The following is a 23,269-nucleotide window of genomic DNA, read 5'->3' on the forward strand; positions in this document are numbered from 1 at the left end:
GGCCTGGGGACTGTTAGAGCTTTGAGACTCCTCGGTGTTAGCTGAGGGGCCTGCTCCGGGGCGGGGGTGCGCAGCCTGTGTGACTTGGGTCCGCCTCGTCAGCGCTCCGCTCTCCTGCCTGCTCTGCTCTTCCTGCTTCAGCTCTCTCAAGTTTATTTTGGATTTTTTTTTTTTTCTTTTCAGTCTGAGAAATATTCTTTTTTTTTTTTAAATTAACCAATATATTTATTGTACTAACCTCAGAAAATAAAAATAAAAGGGAAAAAATTCAACAAAATACCCCTCGTATCAGCTACATGGATAGTGTCTGTCATCTTGAGTCCCTTGTTTCCATCTCTTTGCTGTGCATCTCTCTGTCTAGATATACATATAAGTAAATATATAGTTGCCAAATCAGTTCTTAAATGCGTATTTGTTTTGTTTCAGTTAGCTAGCTTTTTCCTATGTTAATACTGCAGTAACATCTTTGGGTCTATAAAGATATTTGACATACTTTTTAACAGCTGTGTAGTAGTCCATTGCATAGATAGAGCTGTTTAAGTTAATACATCTTCCATGGTTAGACATCGGATCTTTCCAAACTTCCTTTTACACATCGTGCTTTCAGCTGACTCTTTCCTTCTATCTTTATTTCCATAAGATGAACTCCCCTAATTGCATAGTTTGTCAAAAAATCCTATGCATTTTTATTTATATAAATATTGCCAAATTACCTCCAGAAAGAGTACTAGTTTTATTTTCTTACCAGTGAATCAACTTTAATTGATTTTCCTGGTTTTATGTTTCCTTGATAGAGAAATGTTATTTTGTCTTGAATTTCTTTAGTTACCTGGAGATTATACATTTTTCATATTCACCATTTCTTATTTCTTGTATAAATTGTATTTATGTAATTAGGTTTCTTATGTAATATTAGCCTGTTTCTCAATTGCTTTTTTTCTTACACACACTGTGGAATTTATGTTGGAATTCTCCTGAAATAGAGACTTAAATTATTTGAAGGATCATAACTAAGCAAAAGGCTTGTTTTTACCCTACTTTTTCAAGCACGTATGAGTGGAATAGACAATATAAAATGGATTTTGGGGGCTACCTAAGAGAAATAGCTCATTTTTCATGCCGCAGATGTGATTTTGTTTCTTGCATCGACTGACTGAGTTGTGGAGATGGTTCTGCTTTGCATGCTACATGCTTGATCCATTCGCTTCCTTCCCTCTGTCTAGACGGTATGTGTGCAGAAGCTTTTAAGCTCCAGTAACCCAAAGTGGATTCAGGTGGTCTGGCATCTTTTTGCTTAATGTGCTGTACTGATGAAATTTTGTTTCTGTGCCCAGTTCCCTGAAGAACCCTCCAAGAGAGGTTGGTTGATGAGGTTATTTCTTGTTCACACCTGGAGATGGTGTGTTGGAGCAAGCCGGTGACCTTTCAAAGGCACAGGCTATAAACAAAGCTGGAATTAAAACCACATTCTTGGTTTTATCATTTTGGTCAAGTGCCCAGACAGGAGGGTCGCTGGTCTCAGAATTCCCTCATGAAGTTGTAACTATTATTTTCTGCCCAGAGTTCACCGTGGCCAGAGATTAGCAGTGATGTGTTTTCTCCTGCCTTGGGAATGTGCATGGGGCACCGACCCACACGGAGCAGTTCCTCGGGCGTCCTCATGGTGGCACTGCGGGCCGCAACCGAAGGCCTTCTGCGCGCCGTGGAGCAAGTGCGGAGACGCCTGCGTGTAAGGCGCTCCCCGCCTGGGAAGAAGGGGAATGAGGGAAAGAAGGCTGTGGACCCTGCGGCCTTCCTGCACAGTTCAGACTTGCTACCTCTGCAGTGTGCCTGTTCCTGAGAAACACTGTGCCCCTCTCCTCGCCGTCATTGCTCGGGGAACTCTAAACCTCCCTCAGGAAAGAAGAATTTTCAACTGTATTTTCCTGGTTAATGGGGAAGAGGAGACATTTCTTGTAGTGGCAATAAGGGCAGCTACACGGTGTGTTTTATTTGATTAGAGTAGATCTCACAGGCCAGGAGAGTCGGCCCAGGCTAGCTGTCTGCAAGGCAGAGGGGGAGGCTTTTGGGGTGGCAGTGAAAGATGGCTTGAGCAGGACCCCATCAGATCCACGTGGAGCCAAACGCCTCGGCACTGGAAGGCTCTGGCTACATTCTTTAGACAAGTGGGCATCAGTCTCTTCTGTGTTCTGCCAAGTGCTGGGGCTGTGCTCTTGGTCTTCATAGCTTGCTTTCTGGCGGGGGACAGGGACAAGGAGCCCCCGGTCAGATAGGCAGGATCATTCTGGGGTGTGGTCACAGGGATGGGCAGCAAAGAAAACAAGTGCAGGGACTGGTGGGGAGGCGGCCATCCTGGGGAGGTGACCTTTGAGCTGAGAGCTGCCTGATGGAAGGGCAGGGGCTTTTAAGGAGGCCTCGGAATTCGCTCATCAGACTGGTCTGGGCAGAGATAAGGCACCAGAAGGGAGGGGCAGATGTAGGGGAAGTTAGCAGGGAGAAGGCTTGGGGCGGGGGCGGTGATGTGGGCTCTGCAGGAGCCACTGGGGTGGTGCTGGATGGTAGCCCGTCAAGTGGCCCAAGCAGGAACACCACCAACTGCCCCCTTCCCAGCCTTGACCTTGACCACCACCCCTGGGCCACAGTGGTAGGTCTTCACAGCCTATCTTCCTCTTCAGCTTCCTGAAATGCAGACCTTCCTTGTGATCTCCCTTCCTTTCTTGCCACGTCCTCTCTGCTGCTTTGTGGAAACCACCCGATGCTGTGGAAGGCAAAGGCTTCTGAAGAAAAAATGTCAAGGAGGGCAAGACGGACCTGGAAGTGTTCTGGTCAGATCTTCCAAATAGTTCACAGAGATTACTCTGATTGCTCATGTACCAGGCTGCAGCCCTCTGTCTTTTGTCTGAAAAGCTCCCATCTTTATGCGTTGAGTGTAGTAAAATCCACCGCAGAGGCCACATGGTCCTACCTGGGTTTGATTCTTTGTTCCCTGGTGTGTCTTCACAACACTCTCACTTTTTCATTCCCCTTTCCTTTCTTCGGGGCTCAAGTTTCTCTCTCCTTTCTTTTTCCAGCTCTTCGTTTCCTGCTCAGCCTGTAGGTAACCATTGTCTCTCTAATGGGTATGACTGGTGTCGCCTGGGCCTTGGGTCCTGAGGGATCTTTTGTCCCCATGTTGCTGGGGACACTGAGCTGCCATTCGCATCAGCAGCTTCTGCTCCAGGTTCTCTTGCCAGCCGCTGCGTCTATGCCTGCAGCTCTCAGCTCTCTCTGTCCCCAGTCTCCCCTCTTGTGTCCTTCTGGTATCCTTCGTAGCCTCAGTGTCCACAGGGAAGACCCTTCTGACACTCTGGCCTCACATTTACAGGTCTCCACCTCTGCTCTCTCTCAGCCATCAGTCTCTCCAAGGAGCCAATGTCCCCTCCCTTCTGTGCCACCTCGTCTCAGTCTGCCCTGTTGTCCCTCCACCCAGCTTATTCCCTGTTGCCACTGTGTCCACCATGGCCCTACTCCCAGCGCCACATCTAGCATCTCCCTCCTTTGGCTGTTGTCACTTTGTCATGCTCTGGAGATGCCCCTGGTTATCCTCCTGCATTCCCCCTCCCCCTGTCCTTCTCCAGAGGGACAAGCTCTGTTCCTAGAGAGGGGAATAGGATCCTGGGGATGATTCTGCACAAAATCCTGCTATCTCAGCTGAGTCCACGTGCTTGGGGGAAAATACCTTTTTTTAAAAATTTTTATTTTTTTATGGATTGGGAGGGAGACAAACCATAAGTGACTCTTAATCTCACAAAACAAACTGAGGGTTGCTGGGGGGAGGGGGGTCGGGAGAGCAGGGTGGGGTTATGAACATTGGGGAGGGTATGTGCTATGGTGAGTGCTGTGAAGTGTATAAACCTGGCGATTCACAGACCTGTACCCTTGGGGATGAAAATATATGTTTATAAAAAATAAAAAAAAAGAATTTATTTTTTTTAAAAATCGAAGAAGCATCCATGAGGCAACATGTTATGAGTCAGTGGTGATTGGCTTATTGTAGTGGTTTTAGTATGAAGTTCTGGTTGATTGTGGAACATCAATTTATGGACAAGAGAAAGAGGTCTGTAAGATGCTCCATTACGGACACAACTGATAGGAGCAGGAGATTCAATTTCATTACCTAGGAGGACTGAGAGAGGTGGCTCAGCACCGACCATGACACATGCAGTGGGACCAGCTCACCTGGTGTGTGGGATGAGAGACACATTCAGAAAAATAGGACAATGGAAGTTTCTACAGTGAAAGCCTGGCCAGATGCCGCATTGGTGCTAAGCCCCCAGGGGCAGAGTCCTGAGGGAAGCCACAGGAATAAACGCACGGGGACGTGCCAACATCGCGGTGGAGGAGTTGGTCACACCCACTTTTACTGACTGTGGTCACTTTTAGAGACTGACAATCTTGTCTTGATTGCTGTCTTGTGCATGAGGGTGGAGGCGCCCACAGCCTTCAGTGTCCAGTATTCTGTGGACATGCAGCATGTGCTGGCATTTCTTCCAAGCCCCCTTCGAGCTTTTATCACAGGTAAAATGAGCCAAACAATCTTTTTCCAAGGTTCTCACCATATCCCTTCTGTGTCTTGAATCTCTTGTCAGTTTACTTTCTGTTTATAGACATACACAGAATGCCCCTAATCTAAAAAATTTGAATATTATTCCTGTTATCCTCCCAAATCACAGCCTCGACTGTGAACCAAATATAGGGGGTAGCTTACGTTTGTTGTTCGTATCTTGCCACCCTTTTATCTTGATAGTCCTCCCACTGAAACCTTCTGAAAGGTAATTGGATCAGTTTTAACCACCCAACGCCATGGCTCATCTTGTTGGTCTTGAGGCACCCTTGGTTTGTTGGGCCCACCATTGACTTCTCTGACTCTCCTATTTCTAGGGACTCCCATATCTCTGATGCCTTCTTACCAACACTGGCTCCTTGTTCTCTGCCGCTGTACAATGCTCGCGTCCCCCAGGATCAGTCCTTGGCAGTTCTGTCTTGACTTTCTCCCCTGCTTCCAGTCTTCTGATGTCACCACTTGCCTCTGTGCCAAGATTCTCTCAAATGGCCCAATTTCTACATTGCACCACCCTGCCTTGTTTCTTGAGTTGACAGCCTGAGAGGACAGAGTGGATTTCTCACATTGGGTCCTCCAGACTCTTGTCTAACTCTTTTGGCTTGAGCTTGCATTACCAGTATCTGTGTTGCCACACCAGCTCCCATCTTCCCTCCTTTCTCTTGCTGCCTCTGGTCATCCCATGTATTGTTCTAAATCGCCTTAATGATTGTAGCTCTGCCTTGCTTGAAAAATCTTCAAGGACCCTTTGTCTTCTAAAAACTGACCCTTTATTTCTGCGCTAGAAATTCTGCGTGATCAGACTATACTACCATCTATGATCTTCCTAGCGGTCAAGAAGGGACCTTCACCAAGGTGGTCTCTCTGTCATCTCTCAAACACATCTTGCTTGTTAAACCTGCATCTTGTTTGTGCTGTCCCCTGCACCTGCTGTGTCCTCCCTGATTCATATCCTGTGTTAAAAAAGCTGCCTTTGCTTGCAGGCCTCATTCTGGGGTTGCCTTCTCCTGGTCCCTCTAGCTGAAAATAATGGCTTCTGGTGATGAACTCTCTAGCTCACCACGGCCTGGTGCTGCCTTTGTATGCATCATCTCACCTTGTTTACTGGCTGATATGTTCCTCAAAGGCAGGTTCCATGTCCATGCTTCCCTCAAGTGCAGTCCAAACCATGATAGGAACAGGGAAACCATCCACTGTGCTCTGGTAAGTTCCAAACCCTAGGCCAGTGGCTCCTCCTCCAAGTCTTCCCATGCTGGCTGCACACAAGAGTGAAAGTGAGAGCTCTAGGAGACTCAGGCTTCAGGTGACCAACTTGGGAGTTGAACCCAGCACTGTCTTATTCCGAAGCCTTGGTACTGCACGTGGGTTTTCAACCCTTCCCCCAGCCCTACTCTTTTTTTTAAGCAGTGAACGATTTTCCAAAACAAAAACCAATGCAGAACGTCAGTATTTCGAACAGATGAAAGGGCTACCATAGTTGAAAACTGGGTCACCTGGCAGAGCCCGCTCAGTCCTCCCTCCTTTGTCCTCCCTTTCTGATCTGCCTTCCCTCCCTTCCCTGACCACATGTCCACCACCCCGTCGCCCCCACTTCCCTGGCTCTGCCTTCCATTTTCTCCCTGTCTTCCCCGCACCCTCCCTCCCTGGCTCTGCTAGGCTACGAGGGTCTCCTTTTCTTTCAGAGTTTTACTCGGAAGTCTCTCTGTGAAGCCTTCCCTAGAAACCCGATCTAAAGCCCCACCCTCCCTGCTTTGACCGTCTGACCCCCTTTCCCTGCTTTATTACTTTTTCCTATTATTACCACTACTGCTAATTACCCTTAAAATTACTTTCCAACTTACCGTGTATTTTACCCATTAAACTTGTCTGGTATCCTTGCTAGGAGTTAAGATCTACATGAACTTGGGTTGTTCGCGCTGTTGTTCATGGCTCCATCTCAGCACCCACCCAGCACGGTGCCTGGCACATAGTAGGTGTTCAGTTCGTAGTTGTTAAATGAAGACCTCCTGGGAACTTTGGGTTTTCAGCAGACTAGTTTGAAAACCTCTGTTCCACCCTCCCGCCTCCATAAATGTCAACAAATGCATCTTTGTAGAATAAATATTTGAAAGAACAGGTGAAGGCACCAGTGAGGTTTTGCGTCCCTGTTGCAGCCTCCCAGCCGGAGTCTGCAGAAGCCACTACTTACTGCCGGGGCATGTTACTGAAGCTTGACACCGAATTGTGCCATCATTCCACTTACCACCCACGGCTTACATTGCAATAAAACCGGGGAAATGTGGCACTAGCGTTGTGTTTCGTTTTGCTTTGTTTTTTAGTTTCCTGGTTGTCACAGTTTCCAGATGCACCATCTCTAATCCACACCTGTCAGGAGGGCTGCTTTCAGTCCCAGAGGCTGAGCTTTTTGGAACCTGTTTGCTAAGGCCCCTCGTTTTGGTCGTCACTCAGATTTGAGAGCAGGCGGAAGACAGTTCCGCCAGATTTGATGGTCTGATGAGGCTCCTGGCCACACATCCTGCAGCTGGCTCTGGCGTGGGGAGCTGGAAATGCAGGGACCGGTGGCTCCTCTGCAAGAGGAGGCCTCAAGAGAGGAGGAAATATTCAGAGGAGCTGGAGTGCATTTAAAGCAGCCATTCCCTCCATCCGTTGTACCTTTGCGTGGAGCAGGGCGCAGGATGGACCTAATGGACTACTACTGGTCTCTTAGGACTCTCTAGGTGGCATTTGGATGCCTCTGTTGGTTTTTAGCTGACAGGTTGTCAAAATGATTAGCATGCATGTCCAAGACTGTTGCATTAGCTGTGCATTCAGCGATTGCTGATGGTTTCCTCCGGCCCCTTAAATGCATATTCATCACAGATGGAGGCATGTGACCAGGGTTTCTTTCCCTTCCCTCCTTCGAGAAGAGGAGGGAGAACAGTAAAGTTTCCTTTCAAAGTCTCCAGAAGGGCAAATGTTTCTCCTTTCAGGATACCTGGGTTGGAGGTGACTTACAGAAATCCCCCCCAAGCCCCAGTGGCATTTTCCTTCCTGGTGTAGGAGTTGGGGGGCACGCGTGGTGATTCGGATGGCTGCGCGCAGGGCCACAGACGCTGTGATCTGAGTGAATGGCTCTTCCTGCCTGTGGGCTTCTGGACTGCGGAAGGTTTTGTAGTGAACCTTTTATCTTACTGCGAACAATTTTGATGCTTCTTGCTAAAACACAAAGGGTGTTTGGGGAAAAGATGTATGCTGAGATTGGGATACCGGTCAGGAGCTGGAGCTCAAAATCCATTTTAAACCCTCATCCAGTTCTTTGGTAATTTTAAAAAAGATTTTATTTATGTATTTGAGAGAAAGAATGAGAAAGAGAGAGCACGAGATGGGGGGAGGGTCAGAGGGAGAGGTAGGCTCTGCTGAGCAAGGAGCTGGATGCGGCCCTCGATCCTGGGGCTCCAGGGTTATGACCTGAGCCAGAGACAGTTGCCCAACCAACTGAGCCACCCAGGCATCCTTTTTGGTAATTTTTGACAGCTGCTTGACTCCTCAGTTTTAGCTTCTGGTGAAAGATTTGAGGCTTCTGAGAGCTATGTTGAGCTTCCCTCTCTGTGACCAGCTCCCGAGTTTTCCCAGAGTCAGAAGTCCTGGCATGTGTCCAAGGGTAAGAAGAAGAAAATGTGGTTCAATTTAGAAACCATAACATCTACCTTTTCTTCCTAGGTCACATTCTTTTTTTTTTTTTTTTTTTAAGAGATTTTATTTATTTATTAGAGAGCGAGAGCATGCACAAGCAGCGGCGAGGGGCAGAAGGAGATGCAGACTCCCTCCTGAGCAGGGGGCCTGATGCGGGGTTTGATATGGGGGTTGATGTGGGGCTCGATCCCACAACCAAGAAGATCATGACTTGATCCAAAGGCAGATGCTTAACCAACGGAGCCACCCAGGCACCCCTTAAGTTCACATTCTTACACTGACCCTCAGGGTTGCCCAAAGCTACTGAACCCTCATGCCTCAGTTCATATATGAAGTTTTCTCAGGAGTGGATCTGTGGCTCATTTATTCTGTCTTAGCTTGGGCTCCCCAGAAAGCAGACTATGAGACAGGATGTGTGTGATCTCATTTTCCTACGGAGTCCAATCCCAGGGAGCAGGAGCGAGGACACAGCCCGTGAAGCAGAGGAGAGAGAGCTAATAGGACGGCATGTTCCTGCCTTGGCCTCTGGCCTGCCTCTGCATTGTGTGGGCACCAGGTAGGGTAGGAGGCAAGGCCATGTCTGCAAGGGTTCAGAATTCCCAGAGTCGGAAATCTACACAGAGCTCTGCAGTGGGACCAAGAGTTGTCTGATACGGATTCTTGGACTAACCTGGTTAGCTTCCGGCCTGGTGTGTACAGTTCACACAATCCCCAAAGTGCCTGGCTGAAAGAACGAGTCAGGGCTGGAATCTGACCTGATTTCTGTTTGCAGAGCCTGTACCCGGGGTCCTGTGTCCACCCAGAGCAGGCCCCTTTTCCTCTTAGCTCCGGGGCACTTCTGCTCACCTGCTTTTCCGCAGTGACCAGTGGTCTCCCATGCCACTTGACCCTGTGCCCCACCCGGACACCTTGAAGCACGGCTCAGATACCTCCGCATGAGCGGTCACTGCCCCTGGGGCCCCTTTCCTCCCCACCAGCCCCCAGGTTTTGTTCCAGACTCTTGTTTCTTGGAGGTAGTTGGTATTGCCTTGGGTTTCTTGTGCGGATTTGGCCCTGGGTTCTTTCCCTTTGTTTCCCATTGCTTCCCTTTGCTTACTGCCTCCTTCCGCCGGGCACTCCCAGCACGGCCCCCATGCCAGGGCTGCCTCTGTTATGACATGGGAGCCTCAGGCACTGAGCCACAGTCTTCGTTTTGACAAGCAGCTACATTTAGCTTATGGCATGTGTGACAGTCCCTGTATTTTTATTTTTTAACTCATGAAACGACTTGTGCTTTGCTTTAGCAAACCTTTGTTAACTTATACTATGTGGCAGGAACCACTTCCTAATTATGAGACTCTGAGGAAGTGGCTTAATTTCCCGAGTTCTGTTTTCTCATCTGTGAAATGGAGATAATTATTAATTACCCCTAGAGTGGTCATGTACCTTAAATAAGATAATGAGTTTGAAGGGCTTCACCCAACATAGCACATAGAAGGAGTTCAACTCCTTCTCTCTCTCTGCCAATCCTCCCCTCCCTTTCCCAGAGGGCAGTGTGACACAATGGCTGACGCCAAGGCGCTCATGGCCAGGCCTGTCCTCACCCCCGTTCCAGTGTAACAAACTCTGGGAGGCCACCTTCCATCTTGCCATGCGGTGGTGAGACGTATGTGCTCTGAAATTACGTTATCCAGCCTGTACTTAGTACCTAAAACTGCTGTGCCTCATTTTCCTTCTGGAACATGCCTCGCAGAGTTGTTAGGAGAATGTAGTTAGGCCGTGTATGAAGAGCACTCGGAGAGGTGTCTGGTACACAGCAAGTGTTCAATGCATAGTAACTTACGGTTCCCGTCATCGCTATTCTGTAAGCCATTAGAGAGGAGTGAGTGGAAATCCAACCTTGCCAGTAGTATTTGAAGTGACTTGTGTTGGACCTTTGCCCGTGGGAGGTTGGAGAAAATCATCATAGTTACTGGATACATTAGACTGACCAAAGGTTTGTTTAATAAGTGAGAGGACGCAGTGGCTCTGGTCCTGGGAGGAGGCCAGCACCCTCACTGCAGTCATCGTGGGTGACCTCGCCAGCAGGGTCCTGAGTCAAGATTATAGTTTCTCTGATTTCACATCCCACTGCTTCTGGGTCTTTAGAATAAAGAAGGAGGGGCACTTGGGTGGCTCCATCAGTGAAGTGTCTGCCTTCCGCTCAGGTCATCCCAGGGGCCTCGTCCCTCTCCCCAGCTAATGCTTGTACTCTCACGCACGCGCTCACTCTTTCTTTCAAATAAATGAATACAATCTTTAAAAAAAAAAAATAGAATAAAGGTGGAGTTTGGAAAGACCTAGAAAAAGGACTTCCCTGAACTGTAATTCTTTCTTTTGAATACTGAGGGGGCAATATACTTTCGTGATTCAAATCTTGGATTCCAAATCACACATACTCAATTCAGTCTTGTCATTCATTAGGTAAGCTCTGTGTAACTTTGTGCAAAATCTCGTAACCTCTCTGTTCCTTGTTTTCTTCGTCAGGAGGAGTCGGATGATACAGCCCCTACCTTGTATGGTTGTTTCAGAGATTAAATGTGCTGATGTAGGAAAGACTTTTAACAGTTTTTTGTACAGTCCATGGAAGAAAATAAGTGCTATTATTTATTGTTCAAAAATTTTGCCTTGCCTTTTTACTGTAAAGAATTTCAAAATTATAGAAAGATTGAAAATATAGCATGATAGACACCCATATATTGTGCACCTAGATTTTTAAAAATTGTCAGTATTTTACATATTTGCTTTATCTCTTTTTGAACATATCAATTTATGTACATATGCATATGTTCATGTGTAACATTTCTGCTAATACAGTGTGAAAATAAGTTACAAACATCATGATGTTTCATTCCTGCTCCTAGTAATAAGGACATTATCCTACGTTGTTGCAAAGTCCTTATCATAACTGAGAAAAATCAAAATAACTCCACAAAGTCATCTAATGTTCAGTCTACATTCAAATTTTCCACTTGTTCCAAGAAGAATATTTGTATGATGCCAAAGTATCAGTTCAAGGATTACTTACTGAGGACAAAGAGGGAGGAAGGTATCTGTATCATGGAGAGATCTGGCCATGTTAACAATAAACATAATAGGGGCGCCTGGGTGGCTCAGTGGGTTAAGTCTCTGACTTCGGCTCAGGTCATGATCTCAGGGTCTTGGGATCGAGCCCCGCATCAGGCTCTCCGCTCGGCAGGGAGCCTGCTTCCCCCTCCCCCTCTGCCTGCCTCTCTGCCTACTTGTGACCTCTGTCAAATAAATAAATAAATAAAATATTAAAAAAAAAAACCCAATAAACATAATATCATCAAGTAGTGGTCTGCTCACACACCATCACTTAGATAATCGCCACCAAAATTTTTACCTGTAATCTAATCAAGTGTCTAGACCTGTGCGGTTCAACATGGTAGCCATTAGCTAGCCGTGTGTGACTACTGAGCACTTGAAATGCAACTAGTCCCCATTGGGATGTATTCTATGTATACAATGTGTTCCACATTTAGAAGACTTATGATGGAGAAAGAATGTAAAATGTTTCACTAATAACTTTTAAAATACTGATTAAAGTGTGGAAATGATAAGATTTTAAATATAGTGAGTTAAAGTATGTTATCAAAATTAACTTCACTTGTTTTAAAGTTTTAAAAATGTGGCTACTAAAATTTTTAAATTACATGTGTGGCACACGTCATATTTCTCTTGGATAGCATTGCTCTAGACCAAATTTTCAGAAAGTCAAGGAGGGGAGACATCTATCTTTGGGGTGCTCTGTAAAACTCTTCAAAAAGTCAGTGTCATGAAAGAACAAATCATAAGAGGCATTCTTCGAAGCTGTTATTAGTAAAGACAGGCAAGAACTAGATGGCGTTGGGACATGTTCTGTATTTAATGAGGACAATGCAAATATCTAAGAGGAGTTTATTGTTAGATATGGTTCTTATGGAGATTTCCATGGGAAATGGGGATGCTGATGTTTTAAGATGTCAAGGTTTGAGAAACTCTAGGTGATTAGACAAGATCATCCTGTTCTCTTGGGACAGAGTAACAAAAGGAGAAGGTCACATGGCGTGGGGAAGGGGTTTGGTGATTTTCATTATAGACACTGAAGCCAGTCTTGAAGAACAGAGGTTGGGGCTCATAGGAGCACCAGCAATGATAACACACGTAATGAAATTGAAGGAAGTCTTGACCTCCCTTGTTCTCTGTTGTCCTTGGCACTTGGGTCATTAGACTTGAGTTTCTATACCTAGCTCTAAACAAGGAAGGATATTTTAACACGGAAAAAGAAAGACTCTTTGGTTCCCTAAAGTGGACACAACCCTACTGGGATCAAACTGTCCCCCCAGGTGGCCGGGAGCTTTTCATGCTACAGATGTTTCTCTGTGGGTTCTGCAGGTGTCTCATTTTTATTTGCTACCTCTTCAAAAACGGCTCACTTTCTGGGAGCTTCAAAATTGTTTCTGCTCTATTTCTTTTTAGAAACATCTAAACACCAACTGATAGAGATGAATTTTATGCCAGCTCTGGGCTTTTCTCCATCCAAATTACACATTTATCAAGAATAGCTATGTCTGTAATTTCCACGGAACACGAAAAGATCACTTAAGAAAATTGATAGTCAGGGCACTATGTACCTTTGATTATATTTAAAATGTATTTCTGATTTGGGTTTTTTTTGGTAAAGATTTATTATTTTATTTCCATGGTAGCTGTTGGCAGGAGATCTGCTCCCCCTTTCTCCCCTCACATGAATCTCAAACCGGAGATGTAAAATCAGAAATACTGGTGGTCTTATTTTTGAGTCCTAGGGAAAAGGCATTTGGGGATTTCTGTGTTTATTTGCCCTACAAGTTTCTGTGATTCTTGGTGACTTCAGTAGCACCTCCTGTCTCAAATGCAGCTGTGTAGACATGCCAGCTATCGTGTTGCACTGGCAGGCAGTCATTCTGGTATAAACACGCACATTTAAGCCATGAGACCACAGTCAGGCTAACCTTCTGTTGTCGTGAAACATACATGCACTTGATAGAAACGCTTAAGGTGGTGCTGGCTGGGCATGCTGGTGGACCTGTACTGGGCATGCCCATAACGGGATTCCTGTGTTATGGTGTCGTGCATTCACTTAGCAGTTTTAGAAACTTCACTGTATCAGTAAACCCAGCATTAATTAGGTTCTCATATCCAGTTCATAATGTCACAATCATCAAACTTGAAAGATATTTACAATGGAAAAGATCCATTGACAGTGACAACCAGATTTGATCTATTGAGGGAGATACTGAGCTCTTATCCAGTTTCAGAGTCTTTGGGAAAGCTGGTTCCTCATCTGGGGTTTGCTGGGTAAGGAGGTTATTTGTATAAAAGGAGCTGCATGGCCTTAAAGGATTATTTCACATAGATCTTTCCATGCCATTCCCCTGAGCTTTAAATGCTGACAGTGCCAAGTCTGCTTTGCAAATCTCACACATGGCTTTTTAATCCATGACTCCCAGCCTGTGCCCAGGCTGTACACTCCCTTTCTACCGAATTATAGGCTGTTTCTGTGAGTGCCTCTAACCATCTCCGCCTGCTGTGGCATACTTGCCTGGTGAAGTTCATGGGTCCACCAAAGCTATGCTCATTTACCCTGGTGTGGTAGCAGCAGCTCTATGCCTTGTTCTTCACTCAGAATCATGTCAAAACAGAAGACAATGAGAGGGATATACAACTTGCAATTTGTAAAAAAAAGAAAAAAAATCCTTAACATACATCAATGTTTTAACTTTTACTGGAGCCAGAGTACCCAGAAAACACCTTACGAATGATTCTGTTCTCTGTCCCCAGTATCTGTCCTCCCTTCTGCAGCGACAGAGTTTTACCAGGTATGTGACCCCTGATGAGAAAGGCCACACTTCCTAGCCTACCTTGCATGGCCACGTGGCTGTGGGCGAAGTAGTGCGTGCACCTTCAGGGTCATCATTCCCTTCAAAGGAAGGGGAATCATTTCTTTTTCCTGCTGTGTACAGTGCAGTCAACTGGGCCACACAGACAAGACAAATGCCCTGGGGATGGCTGACAGCCAGGGGAAGAGCCTGGGTCCTGCACCTTGAGTGCCGTAACTCACCAGATCGCCTCATGCCCCCCACATTCCCTGGCAGTTCAACAGAGCCATGTTCAGTTGTGACGTAGGCTCACTTCTGGGCAGAAGCACACACAACCTTCCAGTCTGTGTTCTTTCCCGGTGCAGGTGGAGACAGTGGGCTTGCAGGCACGGGGAACAGCTCCATAGGAGGCTTGACATGCGGTGAATCTGTCTTGCTAGTAGATCTTGGATGCTTGTGCAATACAAGAGGATGGGGGGCTTGTGTGGAGCCCTCCCAGACCCATGCCCAAGCCTCCCTCTCTCCCTTCCTTGCTTCTGGGGTCCTGAGCGGTGGTGCTTCCTGCCCCAGCCCGTTGGAATAAAGCTGCAGGACTGTGAAACCATGCGATTGACCTTGGCAGAGAGCTGCTCCACCACTGGGTGTCCCACAATGTTGTGTTGTAGTCCCCTGGCCTCTAGTTTGAGGGTTCATCCTTTCAGGCTGTGTGGCGAGGACCTCAGGAAGGGGGCACTTTGGCAGCACTTCCTCACTGTCCATGTAAGTAGCAAACTGTCTAAATCAGAAAAAGAGCTCTTTGTTGCTTTATCAGCTGACCCTACAGGCCTTGGGCCTCACCTTGGCCTTGTGCTTGACAAAAACATTGATTCAGTCGAGATCCCAGCACCACCACCTGAAGTAGCTTTCTCAGACGACAGTCAGGCCCGTAGCAGCTGCTCCATGAGCGGGGGAAGGATCCAGAAAAACGTTTACTTACTAAGACGTTGAGACTTCAGGGTGGTGTTCCTGCAGCATAACTTAGTCTAACCCGACAAGCACACAGCCTGTTCCTGGAATCACTTCGTGGAGCAGAGCCGCCATGTGGTCTAGATGTGTGCATGTGAGAGAAACACAGTCCCCTGCTGCTGAGGACACTTATTTTCAGGTTTAATCACAGCCAACTGATCTATAGCCTGATGAACACCCATGAGTCTTTTAACATCTCATTTGAGAACGATTCCATGGTAGACAGTCAATAAATGTTTATTAACTGAGCTGAGCCGTGGTGAAGCTGGGTAAACCATCTCTTTCCCAAAATAACAGATGTCATTCAGGTGACCCAAAGCCTTCTGTTTGACAAATTCAATGATTGTTTCTCCCGGATCATGCTGGATTAACAAGGACAGGTTCTTCCATGCATGAATAAAAGAATGAAAGAATTATCTATCCCTTCATCCATCCATCCATCCATCCATCCATCCAAACAGAAAAAATATTTCTTCCCTCATGGAGCTTACTTTATTAGTAAGGGAGTCAGAAAAATAAAGAAAAATTTTTTTTTAGTATTTAGAGATTATTTCTTTTATAATTTGAGATTTTTCCTTCCAGATATGTATAGTTTTAATTTAAAGAAAATATCATCTATAATCTCAATTTTTATTTACCATTTGATGGTGAATATTTTTTTTATCAAGTATATACCTCAAAAACCTGGTTATTTTATATTTATTTTTCCTTATTTTATTTTAATTCCAGTATAGTTAACAAACAAGTTACTATACTTTACTATACTATACTATACATATATACAAGTATAAATGTAAACAAGTGTACTATCTAGTAATTCAGCAGAAATATTAAAAAAAAGTTTTTCTTTTTTTTAGAGAGAGAGAGAGCATGTATGCACACGGAGGGGGGAAGAGGCAGAGGGAGAGAGAGAATCTTAGGCAAGGCTCCATGCCCTGCACAGAGCCTGATGCAGGACTCGATCTCACTACCGTAAGACTATGACCTGAGCCAAAATAAAGACTCATACACCCAACCAACTCAGCCACCCAGGCAACCCTGAAAAATTAAAATATTCATCTCTGATTTCTTATTTCCCAGATCCTGTTTGGTTACATAATTTTTTCCCTAGCAGTATATAAAAAATAGTCCTCTATTTTTTTGTTCGCAATAATGTTTACATTATGACTCCCTGATACTATCTCCCATATCTTAATTATACTCAGGAGTCCCCAGTCTGCCCCCCCCTCACATATATAGGCAAGCTTTTGGATTATTTTTTACAGATAGCTATGGCCTTTCTTATATCTTATTAGTTTCATTCCCAGAGGTTGACCTTACTTCCAAGTTTTGGCAAGCATTTACTTCTGTATCTAAGTGACATTCATTCACTCACTCAAAAGCGTTCATTCTTTCAACAGATACTTCTTGAGCAGAAACTATGTGCCATACTGTTGTAGGTGCTAGGAGGACAACAGTGAAGTAAATGGACACGTCAGCCCTCACGGAGCTCACACTGCAGTCACGCGGTGCGGATTAACTTACACTCAGCTGTGATCTCAGAGGAGTATGTGGCCAGGCTGGAAGAAAGAGTATTTTGACTCAATTTGTAAAATTCTAGTTAATCCTGAAATTCAAGAGTTTTCCTAATATCAGCATCATAACTTAAACATCAATATTGTAATTTCTGTACCTTATATCACAGCAGTAAAAGTGGTTTTTGAAAAATCTGGTGTAGGTCCCCAGTTTTCCTTGGGAAACTTTTTCTGCTTTCTGTAATTTGTTCTATCAAGACAGCAGCCCCATTTTCACTAATTATCCCATTCTTTTTTCTTGTTAGGATTTACACTCAATACATTCCATTTTTGCAGAGTCCTTGGATTTAGCCTCCATCAGTTTCAGTCTGTATTATGAAAACCATTTCATGAGCAAAAACTATCATAGATAATTCTCGAGTGGACTTAATAGTTTTGCTTTTATGTTGAAATTTGGGAATACTTTTTGATGAGCCAAATCGTGAATTCTTCCCTTTATAGCAGTAGGCATATTAATTTTTCATATTATTCCTTACTTAAATAGAAGCATCTGAATATTTTGTTCTCTATTTTAAGCTGTAAGCAGACTACTACCTGGCTGACATTCCAAGTAATATTTTATTTGACATCTTCATATATTTTGATGTATGTTCTATTAATACTTCTTCCTCAACAATTTCACCTCATTCCAAGTTTTTTTTAAATTTTCATCACTTTCTTTTTTTTTTTTTAAAGATTTTATTTATTTATTTGACAGAGAGAAATCACAAGTAAGCAGAGAGGCAGGCAGAGAGAGAGGAGGAAGCAGGCTCCCTGCTGAGCAGAAAGCCCGATTCGGGGCTCGATCCCAGGACCCTGAGATCATGACCTGAGCCGAAGCCAAAAGCTTTAACCCACTGAGCCACCCAGGCGCCCCGTCTTTTTTTTAATATATAGTTTTTATTATGTTAGTCTCCATACAGTATAGCATTAGTTTTTGATGTAGGTAAGTGATTCTTAGTGCCATAATTTTAACCTACATCTCTCTCTCTGGGGCTCTGCTTTTAATCAGCAACATAGACTATCCACACTGCAGGTTTATCTTATAAATCCCAGCTAGGACTCCCTGTACAGTTCTTGTTCAAATATGTGTGGAGGAGTCCCAGAAGGAAGTGCAATCCATGGACACACACTCACATTCATCTTGGTTCTAATCAGTTCTTTAGGGAGCTGTGAATTGGACTGCATTAGTTTGGCCTCACACAGAACTTCCTAAACTCATGTTCTTTGGCTTTATGCTAACTGCAATGAAGTGTGTGAATTCCGAGAGTATGAGTTATAAAACTCATCATAGTATTAACTATGAAGATGTTGTAAGGACATTATCCATGACATCACACAGCATTATTTTCTCTATGACGACTCAAGGGTAAAATTCAGTTTCAGAAAAATTGGGGCTATGCTAAATTTGTACTTATCTTAAGAATATTGTGACTCTTAAACTAGTGTTCTTCCTTTTTTGATTTGTCTACTAGGAATCTTTAGTATTTTTTGCTTATTCCTGGCTTCCAATCAAGACAATATGGAATACAATTCTAGGGGATAATCAGGATTTAATTTATTGATCATGTTTTCCCTTTACTTTGACTTTTCAACTAGTTAGCCTAACAGTCAAGAGCTTGAGGACTCAAACTAGACTTGAATTCTAGCTTGCCACTTACTAGCTGTATCACATCATGCAATTACTTAAAAGACTGTACAAATCCCAGTGTTTTCACTCAAAAAATGGAGGTAGGGGGTGTTTGGGTAGCTCAGTTGGTTAAGCATCTGCCTTCAGCTCAGCTCATGATCTCAGGGTCCTGGGATCAAGTCCCACATCGTGCTCCTTGCTCAGTGGGGAAGCCTTCTCCCTCTCCCTCTGCCACTCCCCCTGCTTGTGCTCTCCCTCTCTCATGTGCTGTCTCTCTCAAATAAATAAATAAAGTCTTTAAAAAAAGGAGGTAATAATACCACCTACCGTAAAGGGCTATTGAAGATAAAATATAATCATGTTGGTGAGAGCTTTAGCACATACCTGCCGTATGGTAAATGTTTGATGAGTAATTTCTGAAAATGATGAATTTTTATATGCCTCTCAGAAACTTTAGAAAAACATGGCATTATATTAGTAAACAAACAAATTCATAATTTTATGGAGCTTTTTTTTTTTTTCATACTTGCTCAGACTAGCGAAATATTTTTCTGCCCAAAGAGTTGCAGTGATGAGCAGAGGAAAGAGCATGGGCTTTTGGACTGGATAGACTTGATCTCAGTGCTCAATCTGCATGTTACTGGCTCTGTGAACTAGAACTGTGGGTCCTTCCGGCTCCCTCTGACCCACCTCAGATCCTGTGTCTCCCATCTTCACCTTGCTTGGTTTTGGCTTTAGAAAATAAAAAACAGGGACGCCTGGGTGGCTCAGTAGGTTAAGTGTCTGCTTTGGGCTCAGGTCATGATCCCAGAGTCCTGGGATTGAGTCCCTTGTTGGACTCCTTGCTCATCGGGGAGCCTGCTTCTCCTTTTCTGCCACTTCCCCTGCTTGTGCTATCCCTCTCTCTCTGTCCAATAAATAAAAGATCTTTTTAAAAATTTTTTAAAAATACAGAAAAGAAAAGAAAAAAAAAACATAGCTCAACCTTGTGTGTAGCTGCTGTATTCAATATGGCATCTCCCCCTCTGCTCCTACTGTAGATTCTAGGGCTCCTCTGATATGGTTCTAGAGCACTCTGTGCTCACCACCAACCTTTAGCACACTGAGCTATTAATTATACTCTGGTGCTTCCCACCCACCATTGTGGATGCCTCTTGGGTTGTCTGTTTTGCCCCTCAAATCCACATAGTAGCCATGGTGGTCTCTTAGTAGCTATCTGTGCTGTATGATCCTAGCTCCCTGGTTACAGTTAATTGGACCAGGAGGAGGCAGGTAATACAGGCCAATTATTATCCCCTACTTAGGCTATAGTTGAGGAATATATGGATGGAGACTTGTCCTCAATGTCTCTTCCTAGGAATTTGAATTTGGGACAGAGAGACATGTTTAGACCAGTAATGAGCAAATATGGTTAATATCTTTGGCCACATTTGCTACCATACATATGGGAAGAGCAGTGGAAGCCAATATGTGAGGAAGAGAAGAAGGGAGCAGATGTCTGGAAAGACACAGGTATGAGAGATCGTGGTGGAGAGCATTCTGAGTACCGTACAGCCTTCTAGTTTGTGGTTCCTTGCTTTCTCTGAGGCCTGGCTGTCATTCTTACAATTAACCCCTCCTTGTTTCTCAAATTAGTCTTAGCGAATGTCTGCTATAACCAAAAGATCCTAACACATGCTGTACTTGACTTTGAGGTTCACAAGAGCATGAGGTATGTCTTGTCTTTGAACCTAAGTGCCTAGCACATAATGTGGCAAATTGTGGGTGCCCAGTAAATGCTGTGGAATGAAAGAATGGATAAAGGATTCTTGTTAATCTTTGGTTCTGCTTCTGCTTGCTCTCTGATTACTGACATAGCATGGTTAGCCGGGTTTATTACTGGTCCCCTGGAAACAGGTTCCAATAATGTTTCCTTTCCTGCTTTGATGATTGGGTCAATCACATGTTTATGTCGTAGAAGACATAACATCCTTAAGATGACAATACTACTCATGCAATTTACAAATAGTACAATTCCTGTGAAATGCCACTGTGGTGTTTTTTTTTTTTTTTAAGATTTTATTTATTTATTTGAGAGAGAGACAGTGAGAGAGAGCATGAGCGAGGAGAAGGTCAGAGAGAGAAGCAGACTCCCCATGGAGCTGGGAGCCCGATGCGGGACTCGATCCCGGGACTCTAGGATCATGACCTGAGCCGAAGGCAGTTGTCCAACCAACTGAGCCACCCAGGCATCCCTGTTTTTGTTTTTGCAGAAGTAGAAAAACCATCCCAAGATTCCTATGAAATCTCAAGGGACTCCAAATGACCAAAACAATATTTATTTATTTATTAAAACATTCTTTTGTTTATTTATTTGACAGAGAGAGACAGAGTGACCTCAGATTAGGTAATAGGTTATTAGATATGATACCAAAAGTATGAACAACAAAAGAAAACAATAGAGAAATTGGATTTCTTCAAAATTAAAGACTTTTGTGTATCAAAGAACAAGATGTTAATCACACAAGATGTTCAAAAGGCAGCCTAGAGTGGGAGAAAATACTTGCAAAGCCTATTTCTGATAAGGGCTTAATGTTCAGAATATATAAAGAATATGTAAGACTTAATAACAACAAAACAAATAACCCAATTTAAAAATGCTCAAAAGACTTGAATAGACATTTTTCTAGAGAAGACGTATGAATGGCCAATATGCACATGAAAAGATACTCAGTATCACTGGTCACTAGGGAAATGCAAATCAAAACCACAATAAGATACCATGTTACATTCATTAGCATGGATATAATCAAAACAGAGGAAAATAACACGTGTTGGTGGAGATGTGGAGAAATTTGAGCCCTTTACATTTCTGGGAGGGTGCATGTAAACTGGGATAGCCACTGTGGGATATGGTTTGATGGTTCCTCAAAAAGCTAAATATAGAATTACTAAACGAGCCAAAATTCCACTTCTAAGTATATCCCCAAGAGAACTGAAAACAGGAACTCAAATATTTGCATACCAATGTTCATAGCAACATTATTCACAATAGCCAAAAGGTGGTGTGCGATGTAAGCTCAGAGCTCCTTGATGGCCGACTGAGTCCACAGCCTGCTTTCCCAGATGCCTGCAGTTCACCCCCTTCTGCTAAGCAGGGCACGGGTCCTGCCAGTCATGGGAGCATCCAACTTTTTTTTAAAGATTTTATTTATTTATTTATTTTAGAGAGAGAGTAAGTAGAGGGAGGGGTAGGGGGAGAGGGAGGGAGAGACTCTGAAGCAGACTCTGAACTAAGTGTGAAGCCTGGCACGGGGCTTGATCTCACAACCCTGAGATCATGACCTGAGCTGAAATTGAGAGTTGGTTGCTCAATGGGCTGAGCCACCCAGGCACCCCAGGGACATCCACATTTTTGTGCCTTATACTGTTCCGAGAAGAAGAACCTGCCTGCACCCTCCACCTGGGGTGATCTCTTAATTTTATTTCAATTTTTAAATATTGTGGTAAGGGGCGCCTGGGTGGCTCAGTGGGTTAAAGCCTCTGCCTTCAGCTCAGGTCATGATCCCAGGGTCCTGGGATCGAGCCCTGCAGTGGGCTTTCTGCTCTGCAGGGTGCCTGCTTCCTCCTCTCTCTCTCTGCCTCTCTGCCTACTTGTGATCTCTGTCAAATAAATAAATAAAATCTTTAAAAAATATTGTGGTAAAATGCATATCATATGTAAAATTTACCATTTTAACCATTTTTAGTTGCATAATTGAGTGGCATTGAGTACCTTCTCTATGTTGTATAACTATCACCACTACCTACTTCCAAAACCTTTTTAGCATCCCAATTCAAAATTCGATACTCATCAGATAAGAACTCCTCTCAGCCCCTAGGAATCACTATTATACTTTCTATCTAGGAATTTCATCTCTCTAGTTATCTCCTATAAGTAGAATCATATCATATTTATGTCTGAGTTATTTCGTTCAGCATAATGTCTTCAAGGTATATCCATGTTGTAGCACGGGTGAGAACTTTCTTCTTTTTTAAGGCTGAATAATATTCCATTGTATGTGCATATCACATTTTGTCTATCCATTTATCTATGTTCCCACCTTTTAGCTGTTGTGAATAATGCCACTGTGAATGTTGGAGAAACATCTGTTTAAATACCTGATTTCAATTATTTGAGTATATACCTGTGAGCTGAATTGCCAGACCAATGGTGAGTCTATGTCTAACTATTTGAGGAACTGCCAACCTGTTTTCCACAGGTTGCATCATTTTATGTTCCCATCAGAAATGCAAGAGGGTTCTGCTTTCTCTACAACTTTGTCAACAGTAACTGTATCCTTGTTTATTTTAGTAATAGACATTGTAATGAGTTTGAAGTGGTGTTTCATTGTGGTTTTCAATTGCATTTTTCTAGTGAATATGATGTTGAACATCTTTTATGTACTAATCATCCATTTGTATATCTTCTTTGGAGGAATGCCTACTCACAGGTTTGCCCATTTCTTGAGTCTTTATTGTTGTTGAGTTGTAAAAGTTCTTTATGCATATTCTTATTAAGCCTTTATTAGATATAAGATTTGCAAATATTTTCTCCCATTTTGTGCATTTCTTTTTGCTCTCTTGATGGTATTCTCTGATGCATAAAAGTTTTTTATTCTGATGAAGTCCAATTTATCTATTTTTTTTCTTTGTTGCCTGTGCTTTTGGTGTCATATCCAAGAAATCAATGCCAAATTCAATGTCATGAAGCTTTCCCTATACATTTCCACCTGTTTTATAGTTTGAGCTCTTGAATTTAGGTCTTTGATACATTTTGGGTTAATTTTTTAATATAATATGTCCAACTTATTCTTTTTCATGTGGATATTCAGTTTTTCCAACACCATTTGTTAAAGAGACCATCTTTTCCCCATCACATATCCTTGGCACCCTTGTCAAAGGTCAT

The sequence above is a fragment of the Lutra lutra genome, chromosome 14 (genome assembly GCF_902655055.1).
Source record: "Lutra lutra chromosome 14, mLutLut1.2, whole genome shotgun sequence".
Classification (NCBI taxonomy): Eukaryota; Metazoa; Chordata; class Mammalia; order Carnivora; family Mustelidae; genus Lutra; species Lutra lutra.